The following is a 12,342-nucleotide window of genomic DNA, read 5'->3' as shown; positions in this document are numbered from 1 at the left end:
ATGTTGCAGATGACCAGCCTACACTGTCACATCTTCATCACCCGAAGTCCGTAGTGTACACAAGGTTCACTTCTGGCGTTGGGCGTTCTGTGGGTTTGGACAAATGTACAATGATGTGTGTCCATCATCAGAGTGCCGTTCAGGGTATCTTCACGGCACCAAAGATCCTCTATGCTCTCTCATTCGCCCCTCCCCCACACCCCTGGCCACCGCTTGTACTTTTACTGTCTCCACAGGTTTGCTTTTTCCAGAGTGACATATGGTTGGAATCATGCAGTATGTGGTCTTCTCAGATTGGCTTCTTCCATTTAGCGACCCACATTTAAGTTTGCTCCACATCATTTCACTGCTTGAAAGCTCATTTCTTTTTAGCACTGAATGGTATTTCGTTGTTTGGATGGACCACAGTTTATTTATCCATTCACCTACTCAGGGACATGTTGGCAATTATGAATAAAGTTGCTATAAGCACGTGTGCAGGTTTTTGTGTGGAAATGAGTTTTCAGCTCCCCTGAGTGAACACTAAGGGGCACGTTTGCTAGCTCCTATGGTAAGGGCATGCTTAGTTTTGTAAGAAACTTCAAAAGTGGCGGTAGCATTCTGCAAGCCCCCCAGCAAGGGTCGAGGGCTCCTGCTGCTCCATGTCCTCAGCAGCATCTGGCGCCGCCAGGGCTCCAGGCTTCGGCCGTCCTGACAGGGGTGTGGTGGGGTCTGGTGGCTTTGATGTGCGTTTCCCTGATGAGCTGTGAGGAGGAGCATCTCTACCTGCTTGTCATCAGCACATCTTCTTTACTGAGGGCCTGTTAAGACCTTGGCCCTTTTGAAAGTCTGGTTGGCTGTGTTCTTTGTGCTGCGTTTTAAGAGCTCTCCGTGGATTTGGGGTAACAGTTCTTTATCAGAGGTTTATTTTGCAAATACTTTCTCCCAGGCTGTGCTTTGTCTTCTCATTCTGTCCACATTGCCTTTCTCAGCGCAGAAGTCTCCTTCATAATGACATCGGTCCAGTGTGCCAGTTCTTCTCATGGACGGTGTTTTTGGTGCTGTGCCTTAGAAGTCATCACCGTGCCCACGGTCATCTGGGTTTTCTCCTGTTTTATCTCCTAGGAGTTTTGAGGTGCTACATCGTACATTTAGGTCTATGATCCACTTTGAATTAATTTTTGTGAAGGGTACGAGGTCTGTGCCTAGATTCCGTTTTTGCATGTGAATGTCCAGTTGTTTCAGCAGCATTTGTTGGAAGGATTATCTTTGCTCCATCATGTTGTCTTTACCTTTTTATCAAAGATCAGCTGACTGCGCTTACAGGGGCCTATCTTCGCTCTCTGTGCTCCTCCATTGATCTATTTGTTTATTCTTTCGCCACCGTCTTGACGACTGTAGCCTTATAGCAGGTCTTGCAATTGAGTTCTGTCAGTTCTCCAACTTTATCCTTCCTCAGTATTGTGCTGGCAGTTCTGGGTCTTTGGCTTCTGCATATAAACTTCAAAATCAGTTATCAAAAAATAAAATAAAATAAAATAAAATAAAATAAAATAAAATAAAATAAAATAAAATAAAATAAAATAAAATAAAATAAAATCAGTTGTCAATATCTACCAAATCACTTGCGGAGATTTTCACTAGGATTATTTGAATCTATAGATCAATTTGGGAAGAACTGACATCATCACAGTGTTGAGTCTACCTGTCTATGAACGTGAAGTATCTATTTATTTAGTTCTTCCTTGATTTCTGTCATCAAAGTTTTCTTCTTATAGACCTTATACATATTTTGTTAGGTTTATACCCAAATATTTCATATTTTGGGGGTGCTCATGTACATGGCATTGTGCTTTCAGTTTCAAATTCCACCTGCTCAGTGGTGGTATATAGGAAGGTAATTCACTTCTACAAATTATTCTTGTATGCTGCAACCTTGTTACAATTGCTTCTTAGTTCCATACATGTCATTTGCAAACACAGATTTCTTTCTTCCCTTTCGTACTATATACCTTTTATTTCCTTTTCTTGTCTTATTGCATTAGCTAGGATTTCTGCTTTCATGATTCTGAAATATTTAAATTCACGATAAAAGAGGAAAATGAGCATTCACGCCTCAATTTGTATTCAGACTCCACCACCTACCACAAATGTAAACAGAGTTGTGATCTTGGGCAAGTAACTCAACCTTTTGCAGCCTCAATTTATTTTTCTGTAAATTGGGGTGACAGCGATATACAGTCCAACAAGCTGGTGTGATGACGAAGAAAAGGAGTGAAGCCTAATGTAGGTGTTAGAGACTGCTCTAGTCTTTAGTCTCACATGTATTGCCTTGAGGTTTCCAGGCTTGTGTTCCTCTCCACACGGGATCCCAGGTGGGCCCTGGGCTAATACAGAACTTCATCTCCCACAGTTCCCCTCCTGGAAGGGGCATCTCCGTCCTCTGACTTAGAGCACTGTTCCTGCGGAAGCACCATAATGGCCCTAACGTGTCCAACCCCTAACCCCAGAACTGTGAACATGTTACCTTGCACGGCAGAAGGGACTCTACAGATGTGACTCAGTTAAGGGTCTTGTGATGGGGAAACTGTCCTGGATTCTTTGGGTGGCTCCTTATAAGAGGGAGGCAGGATGGTCTGAGTCACAGAGATGGAAGTGGGACAATGAGAGCAGAGGCTGGATGACGCGACTTGGCTGTGAGCCAAGGAATGCAGGCAGAGCTGGGAAAGACAAGGAAAGGCATTCTCCCCTGGAGCCTCCGGAAGGACCACCACCCTGCTGGCACCTTGATGGTAGCCACGTGAGACCCATTTCAGATTCCGTACCTCTAGAAATGTAAAGTAATACGTTTGTGCTGTCTGGAGCCTGTAGACTTGTGGTAATTTGCTACAGCAGCCATGGGAAGCTAATCGACTCCCTCCTGGATTAATCACCATGGGTGCGTCCAGATCGCTGGGGCTGAGTGGCTTGGTGTTTGCAGCCCCATCAATGCAATTGCTTTTCTGGCTGAGTCTGGCCTGTGGAGCCCCTGTCCCACCAGGCAATTGGATTTGCTTAATTGTTGTATTTGCTTAATTTTCCTTCTAAGAATCCCCCTAGCCAGGCCCCCACATGAGGCCTCTGATCAAACATGACCATGGTTGTGATGGACGGAGTGAAATCTCAGTAAAGTCAATATCTATGCTTTCAGTATCAAAATCCCCTCCAAAAAGATCCGGCTGTGCTCGTCCGTGATGCCTGGATTTACATCAGCAGTGGTCCTGCTGCACACGAGGGGCACAGAGAAACCCCACCCACGTCCTTCCAGCGCCGCTGACATACTGGCCCAGAGCCATCTCCGAAATACGCAACCTCCGGGCACATTAGAGAAGTAGTTTGGGGAAAAGTTGCAAGGACATTGTAGGACCTGGGGCGAAGGGAGCTGTGACATTTCTTGCCACAGAGAAACCTAACTGGTTTATTGTTAATTTAAAAAATCACTTTGTGTTGCTCTAGCTCTGACCTTCGGAGCTGCTGTCTGCTGTGTACAACTGAGGACTGTGATGGAACGGACCCTGCCAACGTCAGGAGGAGCTGACAGCTCACCTAGAATAGTGATCAAGGCCCACGGGCACGAGCCCGGTCTCCCTTGGGATCTTGCTTCCAGGGGGACAGGTTTTGCCAAAGTCTGATGTGGAGGTGATTTTCGATCTGCGTGGTCCTTCAGGAAGCTCAGTGTGCCATGACCTGTGTTTGCTTGTCGCCACGCAGCACCATGTCCCCTCCCAGCACGCCCCAGCCCTCCTGAAGCTGCGGAGGCAGGTGCAGAGGCTGGCTGGACCGGCCTTAGGGCATCGTCACTCTGCAGAGCTGAAACGTCCCCGTGCCAGAGCTTGTCTGAGACAAGCCCCACGTCAGCCCCAGGCCCAGTGTCAGAGCTGCTTCCAGGGTCCAGCGATATGTGAGGTCTTTTCAGTCACTGGTGAGGTTGGGACGGGCCCCTTCCAGGGACGCCGCCCACGAGCAAAGTCTGGCGCAACAGGAATTCACGTTTGTTGATTGAGCCCCGGGTGCCAGGCATCGCGTGGGTCTGGGACGGAAACGAGAACACAGTAAGTGTCCAGCAAGAGCTAGCTACCTTTATGATTAAGATGACTATTGATGCTCGAATGTGAGGAAGTGTCGTCTCTGAAGCGAGGTGTATGCTCCCTACGGGGGACCCTGACACACACACCACACGTGCTCCATGCCCCCGACCACATGCGCCACCCGCTCGCCTTCCACAGGTGCTCACTCAGCTGCCCTTGACCCGAAATGATGCCCAGTGTGCATTCTTTGCTTTAACTTTAACTCTGCACTAGGGGATGGAAGAGCGTCCGTGGAATTAAGTGACAGACTTGCTGTCAGTGACCTTGTGTGTGTCTAATGGTACCCAGGAGCTAGTTTACCCGGAACCTGAAGTGAAATCTCAGCTCTGGTCTAATGAGACCACTCTTTCCATTTGGGGCAAATAAAGATGTTCAAAAAAATGTTCTCATCAAAGCCTGCTTTGAAGAGCCGGTGAGAGAGTTCGAGAGCCGAGGAGAACGGGATGAGGAGTCAATCGTGACTGCCTGCTTTCCTTCTTTTGTGGGAGTTGGGGTTTTTCATACGACATGTGTAGATAGAAACACTGGGTCCCTGGAAATACGAGAGCATCAGAGGCCTTGGTGGGCCTGCTGCCCAGTGCCCCCTCATGCTGTCCCTCCCCCAAGTTGCCGCTCAGCATCGTGACACTAAGAACAGGCTGGTCTAAGTACAGAGGACAGTGTGGAGATGCATTAAAAAGCTAAAAATAGATTTACCCTATGATCCAGCAGTCCCACTCCTGGGCATGTATCTGGAGAAAACTCTTAATTCGAAAAGACACCTGCACCCCAGTGTTCAGAGAGGCACTGTTTACAACAGCCCAGACACGGAAGCAGCCTAATGTCCATCAACAGAGGACTGGATGAAGAAGCTGTGGTGTATGTATATGCAATGGAATACTACTCAGCCATGAAAAAGAATGAAATCATGCCATCTGCAGCAACATGGATGGACCTGGAAATTATCATACTAAATGAAGTAAGTCAGAGAAAGACAGATGTCATATTTTTCACTTACATGTGGAATCTAAAAAAAGATACAAATCTTATTTACAAACCAAAAATAGATATAAGAAATAATGGTTACTAATAGGGAAAGGGCAGGGGAGGGATAATTTTTTTAATTTCTTAGAAAGAAAAAAAAAGAATTGGCTGGTCTCGATCCTTTTATTGAAAAGCATAGAGAGACCCATTTACTTCCCGAGCTCACAAAGCCAGAAAGAGCTGGAATCAGTTTGAACTGAGGTGTCCCAACTACCAAGGTTCTCCCACAACTTTCAGTGAAAAAAACAGACATATGTCTGGATCAAACTCTTGAGCATTTGAATAAGAAAACATTTGATGGTAGAGAATGGAAGGTCAAGATGAAACAGATTTGGCAACATACTGGTAATTGTTGAACCCGGATGGCGGGTAATGAAAAATCATTACACTGTCACACTTGTGTGTACGCTTGAAGTTTCTTAAACATTTAAATCCTAGAATTACAGATCACCCTGTCCCTTGTCCCTTCAGCAGAGCTCCTGTCCTCTGCTTCTTTCCCTGGGTCACAGTTTCTCCCGGGAGGGAATGTCACCTGGTAGGACAGAGTTCTCTTGCCTTAAGCACGGCGGACTCGCTATGGCACAAGGACTGGGTGCCCGGGGCGCCCTGGCACTTCCCGAGCTCCGTGGGCAGCACCGAGCCTCCCAGCTGGTCCGACCTGGGGGGACGAGGTGGGCGTGCTGTGAACTGGGGGCGACTGGGCCGTGGGCACACTTTGGTGGTGAATCTCGAGTGAAACTCTGGTTAACATGAACAAAACCAGATCACGTATGAGTTGCGCTCAGTGTCGTTAGCCCCAAATCAGCCGCATAACACAACCCCAGACACTGCCCTCAGTGCAGCCTCCCACTTCAGCCTGGATCAGCTACATCTAGACTGGAAACAAGTCAGTTAGCAAATAAACCAGACACATTACACGCAGAGTACGAAACTAAGACCCAGATTAAACACAGCCTTTTCACGTGGAAGATCAAGCCACGGGGCAGACAGGAGAATGGGCGCAAAGGGCCAACCCAGGCCTGAGCTCTCGGCGTCGCAGCTAGGAGGGCCGGAGACAATTTAAGAGCAGACATAACCTAAGAGATAATTTGAGTGAAGAGGCGCTTTTGTCTTTAAAACAGGACAAGACGCTTTGAAACAGGGACAGAGAATGAAAGTGAGCCCTTGGAAAATTTTTAAAAATGTACCGTCCACCATGGGGAATGTAGCCAGCGCTCCGCAGGGCCCGTGAATGGGAAGCCGCCTCTAACACTGTATAAAATTTTGAACATTTAAGATTTAAAAAAATAAAAGGAAAGTAATAATTAAAAATACTGCAAAAATAAATGTATGAATTATTAGAAGAGAAAATTAGTAACAACACACGATTGCCGAAATAGACCTTCCAGCAGAACATGTGGAAGGCAGAAGCCACCAGGCGTACGATGGCAGGGGCAGGAGAGCGGTCCGCGGGACAGCGAGCGGCCTGGTCTCCCCAGAAAGGACGGTTAGTGCGGCAGCTGGAGAGCAGTGGCCAGGCTGCCAGAGGCGGTCGGGCTGGGGGCGGCAGGGGCGAGAGGGCACCAAGGCTTTGAGTTTGTTTGGCTAAATACCTTGAGAAGGAATTGCCTCCGGTGAGGACGGGTGGAGGACTTAGACCAGGAGATGCTGGAGCCAGGGTGTGGTCCAGGAGGCGCCAGGACAGCCTGGGGGAGGATGGGGAAGTGTGAGCCTGAGACCAGGGGGCGGGGGCAGAGGAAAGAAACAGGAGCAGGTGGAAGAGGGAAGAGGCAGGCAGGCTTCGTCCAAATCCTGGTCACTACCAGCTCTCTGACACACGCTGCCTAGCGGCTGTGAGCCCCAGCCTCCTCCTCCTTAAGACGCGGATCCCATCCTCCTTCTCCTCCCCCTCCTGCCCCTCCTCCTCCCTCCTCCCCCTCCTGCCCCTCCTCCTCCTTCTCCTCCCCCTCATCATCCTCCTCCCCCCCGCCCCTCCTCGTCATGTTCATCATCATCACCCTCTTCTTCCCTCTCACCATCATCATCATCACTACTCTCCTCCTCTCCCCCCTCCTGCTCCTTCTCCTCCTCCTCCGCCCCACCCTGCCTTGCAGAAGTGTGTCAAGGGTTTATGAGAAGCTGTAGGTAAGGGCCCTGCACAGGAGCAGGACATGGCACTAAATGAAATGGCAGAGATGACCCCTGGCGTCCGTATCCAGGAGGCCTCAGTGTGACCGGTGGCTTTGTTTGTTTGTTTGTTTTAATGTTAAAAATATTTATTTTTCTAAAGATCACACAGAAGTCAGGAAGAAATAGAAGGCTGTCAACTAGCCTAGGTCAAAATCTGAGCTGAGGAAGGACAAGAGCTGCCTAAAGACACTGGTGGCTGCCGCAGACTGCCGAGGTCGTGCTGATCCGGACGCCGGAGCCGGCAGCCTCGGGCAGCCACGTGCGCAGGCACTGCCGAGCGGCGGCGGGGACAGCAGAGCCGCGGGCCCGGCGCGCCTCCTCTCCCAGAAGGGTGAGCAGCAGCTCACTCTTCAGACATGTCCTCGATGGCCTTTCCCCAGTCGCCTCCATTGGACTCAAAGGCCACACTCCACACGGTGCCATCGTCCAGGCACGGGGGAGGGGTGATTCTGACGTCCCCGGGGTTGGAGCAGGGTGGAGAGGCTCTGGTCGCCGCGTCTCCTGCGGAAGGTGTGCTGCGCCTTGTGGGTGGTGAAGGAGCGCGTCACAGTGGGTGCCGTGTTTACAGGCAGCGAGGATGGGGCGGCAGTCAAGCCTAGGGGGTCAGCCCCGCCTCCCCCCACAGCACTAGGTGGCACGGGAGGTGTGACTTCCTGCTTCTGCCTGAAGGAGGGAGAGAGTCTGCTGGGGACCCAGCATAAGCTCCGTCCCATCCACCTCACCTCCCAGGCACCCAGCGCTCTCCATCTGCTCCGACATTTCCATAAAGGGAGCAACCAGGAGAACTGGTCCACGTGCCCCCCAGACAGTTGTCTCCTTTGAGAGGTTTCTTATCCAGGCTTTCAAACACAAACAAGTGAGAGGCAAGAACCCTCGGTCTGGGCTGTGTCCTTGGAGCCCCAGCCTCTGGAAGGGAGGTTCTGGGTGCAGGAATGAGGACAGAGAAGCCGCCAGCACCGTCAGCTCTGAGGTCCTTTCTGCCGGCGCTCATGCAGGCGTGACGGAGGGCAAGACACAACAACAGCGTCAGAAAGGGCTTGATGTCTAAGACGCCTCGTGGCTGAAATGGAAAGTGAAAAGAACACGTTCTCTGGCTTCTTTGGCCATATGGAATCACCACTTGTATTGTTTCCATTAAAAGCCTTCAAAAATTTGTGTTCAGAGAGGCCATTTAAGGAGTTAGATTTAACCCGGGACTGACTTAACATTCATCGCTGCGCGTCCATCTGTTTCCTTTGCTGTTAGCTTCTTAGACATTCCAGTGTAATCAGAGGTTTTTCTGAGTTAATGATGAAGCCAAGGATGGAGTCGGGGAAAGTCTATTAAAAATGACCGTAGGCCGGGATAACGCAGATTCGACCCTGCCGTAAGGGAGGGAGAGTGAGCAGGAGCCCAGCCCTGCACTTGAGGCTGCGGACAGGAGTGGACAGTCTGCTCGCTGGGCTCTGAGCGCCTGTGTCAGCACATCGGCGTTTCCTCCGCGTCTGTGCGTCAGGCTCTCGGTGTCTCGTATCTTCCATCCACCCCGTATTCAGAAATATTTGAGAAGATTCAACAGCTGTGTCTCTCTTTGTTATTCAAATGAGGGAGGCAAACAGCATTTCAGGGAAATGGTTTTAATTAGCACATGGAATCACAGCGTCTTCCGCTTGCAGACCAGTCGATCTGAAATTGATTTGCAAATGGGAGTTTTGCTAATCCTTTCAACGTTTCCTAAGATATGGTTGTGGAAAATGTGATTCTGCTTTTAAACGGAGAAGCGGCTCGTGAGGAGCAAGTGGCCGTATATTTAAGAGGACCCTTTGAGAGGCAACCGCTTGAAACTCCTTGTAAACATCACTTGAAATGAAAACCAGAACGAGGCCGCCTCTTCATGAATCACCAGCACCCAGATGTGGCAGAGCTGAGTGGAGAACTTCCTTGTTCTGATTTCCAGATGACTTTAAAAAAAACAACGTTTTTATCATCAGCGTGTACCGCATCAGCCTTAGGAGATGGGGAAGACTTCCTGCTGCATGGGGGCACGGTCACACAGGGCGGGCCGTAGCCCTGCCCGCAGGCCTGTGGAACTGCTCGTGGATGCGGCCTGGGACAGACTAAACCATGAGTAAGAATCCAGAGGACAGAGGGCCGTCCTGCGAGGAGCGGGCTCAGAACTGGCATTTTGGTTCCGGAGGTCACGCTGGAGCAGATCCTGCCCTTCTGCGTGCCTGGGCCTTGTAGTGGGGTGGACGGTGGTCCCCAAAAAGGTATGTCCGTGTCCTAATCCCTGGAACCTGTGAATGTGACCTCATTTGGAAGGTCCGTCAGTGGGGCTCAGCAGAGGCCCAGTTCTCAGCCCATGGCCCCATTTCTCCCAGAGAGCAGACCCCAGCTTCATCAGACTTAGCACCCCAGGAGTTGGGGTCTGGACCCCTGACCAAGGTGGCCGAGCTTCCTAAATTGCTCCCAGGCACAAATGATCTACAGACCCTTCAAAATTCACAGCTAGAGGTCAGTCACACTCTAGTATTTCAACTTTGGGTGTTTGAGCCTGAATTCAAGCTCCTGCATTAAAGTCAAGAGGCGTCAGCCATTTCCACCTGAAGACCTACAGGCTTCAACTAAAGTTGGGAGGCTGGCAATTGAAGAGAGTTTGTCTTGTTTGTTGTCGGGGGGAGGCACCCAGACCCCATAGTGGGTTTTCCCATGACCCCAGGCTCTACCTTAAATTAGAACCAACCCCAGAAGTAGGGAGGAAGGCCTCATGCCTGACCTGATGCCAGGTGGGCCTCAAGCCCTGCGGCAGGAAGATGTCTGAGCAGAAGCACCCGAGGCTCACGGCATGGAAGCCACGACGCGGGTAAGCTCTGGATGTGGGGCCTCCTCTCTAGGGGGGACCAACCTGCCAGAATTTATTGTATTTTTGGAGGTCTGGTTTTGTAACTTTACAAGCACACAGCGTTCATGGAAAGGTGCTTCTGCCTAGGTAAGGTTTACAATATGGGACAGAGGGACATGGTGAGAAATATACCAGTTTAAAAGTCCACTTAAAATAAAGACGTGATCCGAGACAATGGATGATTTAAAAACACAACAACTGAAATAATAAAATCAAAAACCCAGTGGATGGACGCGGTAGCACAGTGGAGAGTGAAGAAGGAGGAATCAGAGAACTTGAAGAAAGAGCAACAGAAATTACCCAGCCTGAACGACAGAGAGAACAGGCTGGATAGAGGGAGGCTCAGGACCTGCAGGAACACAGCACGAGGTCCAGTATTTATGTCACTGAGCTCCCAGGGGGAGAGAGGCGAGAGAGAGAGCCCCAAAAGTACAAAGAAATAATGGCTGAATCACCCCCCATACCTGGCAAAATACGTAGATCTGCAGATTCAAGAAGTTGAACAAACCTCAAACAAGACAAATTCAAAGAACCGCGTGCCAAAACACACCACAACCCAACTTCAGAAAACGAAAGACAAAGCACAAATCTTGCAATCAGTGAGAGAGGAATGATGCTTCACTCAGAATAAAAGCGTTTGAATGACAGTGGGTATCTGGACAGAATTCATTGACTCCAGAAGGACACAACATTTTTCAAGCGCTGAAATAAAAGAGCAGTCAACACTGAATTCCATATCTGGCAAAATTCCCCTTTAGGAGTGAAGGAAACAAAGGCGCGCTCAGATGGAGGAACACTAGGAACTTACTGCCAGCAGCCCTGCTCTGAAAGACAGGCTAAAGGAAGTCCTCTAAATAGAAAGAGAGCGGGAAGACTCTAGGAGCATGAGGAAGGGGGAAGAGCAATGGAGGAACAGAAATGCGAAGCAAGGAGCCCAGAGCCCTGAGCCGCCATGTAAGAACCCAGCTGCTCTGAAACCGCCACGCTGGAGGCACCACACTGAGGCGCAGACGCGGCAGGGAGACCTCCAGCTCGGCGCCCGCACTGCTGAGATCCCCACCTCCTGAGAATGGGCAGGGCCTGTCGAAGGGATGCTGTCCTGGATGGGCCTGACCTAATCCGGTGACCCCTGTACAAGATGGTCCAGAGGTCAGAGGTGCTCCACTGACCTGGGAGAAGCCCTTACGAGCTTCCGCCTCCAGATGCCAAGGGCTCAGTCCTGCCACTACAAGGAACGGAATTCCACCAGCAGATTGGCTGAGCCGAGATGAGGACTCCGCACAGCAGCTGAGAATTCGGCTCAGCCGACAGAACTCAGCTGAGCTGTTCCTGGACTGCCGACCCACAGGAACGAGGAGGTGACAAACGGACGCTGGTTTAGCCACAAAAGAAGAAAGGCGTATCTGGTTTTACTATTTGAAATAAAGATATGATCCAAGTCAATTGTATTAGGTATTTGTCATCATTTTGCATCAGTAAAAAACACTAGATTTACCTGAATATCAAAAGCTCTCTAAAAGCCAGTGTATTTAGTGATATGAACACAATGGAAATATTTTATTTATTAGCTCTTTCACAAAGAATTTGAATTTGCAAATATATATAAACCGCAAAATGGCTTAGTTACAGGAATACCTTTGTCACAGCTCCTGTCTGGCACCTACTGAAATGCCTCTCACTGTCTACACTGAGCGCACCGCACAGCCACGAGGGAATTAATGCCTGTTCTGTGATACAGTCACGCAAGAGTGCTGTTCAGCAGTGGGAAAGAACGCGCACCCCCTACACGTGACAGATCCCACAAACACCGTGTTAAGTGAATGAAGCCAGGCACAAAAAGCACAGATGCTACATGACTTCATGTATATAAGGCACAAAAACAAATGCATGACCGCACTAACCCACGTCATTAACAGTTAATGATTGTGGGGCTTTGTTGGGGAGGTGGGTGGAGCCTGGGAGGGGGCACCACGGGGGCCTTCTCAGCGCTGGTAATTCTGCAGCTGGTTTCCTCGGTGTGTTTAGTTTGTAGATATTTACATGCATATTCTTCTGTGTGTGCACTGCATGTCACTAAAGTTCTAAATGACAAAGGAACGTCTTTCAATAATAAAAAGAAGTGAACTTTTGTTTGCTGGGGAAGCTCCTTGCTCTGCCCAGGCT

At 49.7% G+C, this 12,342-nt stretch overlaps 1 pseudogene; it reads left to right on the top strand.

Annotated features, from left to right (window-relative positions):
* Positions 1-12,342, top strand: part of LOC116277483 (uncharacterized) — a 38,980-nt pseudogene that overhangs the window by 15,442 nt on the left and 11,196 nt on the right.

The sequence above is a fragment of the Vicugna pacos genome, chromosome 5, assembly GCF_048564905.1.
Source record: "Vicugna pacos chromosome 5, VicPac4, whole genome shotgun sequence".
Classification (NCBI taxonomy): Eukaryota; Metazoa; Chordata; class Mammalia; order Artiodactyla; family Camelidae; genus Vicugna; species Vicugna pacos.
This window is presented reverse-complemented; position numbering and strand designations above follow the sequence as displayed.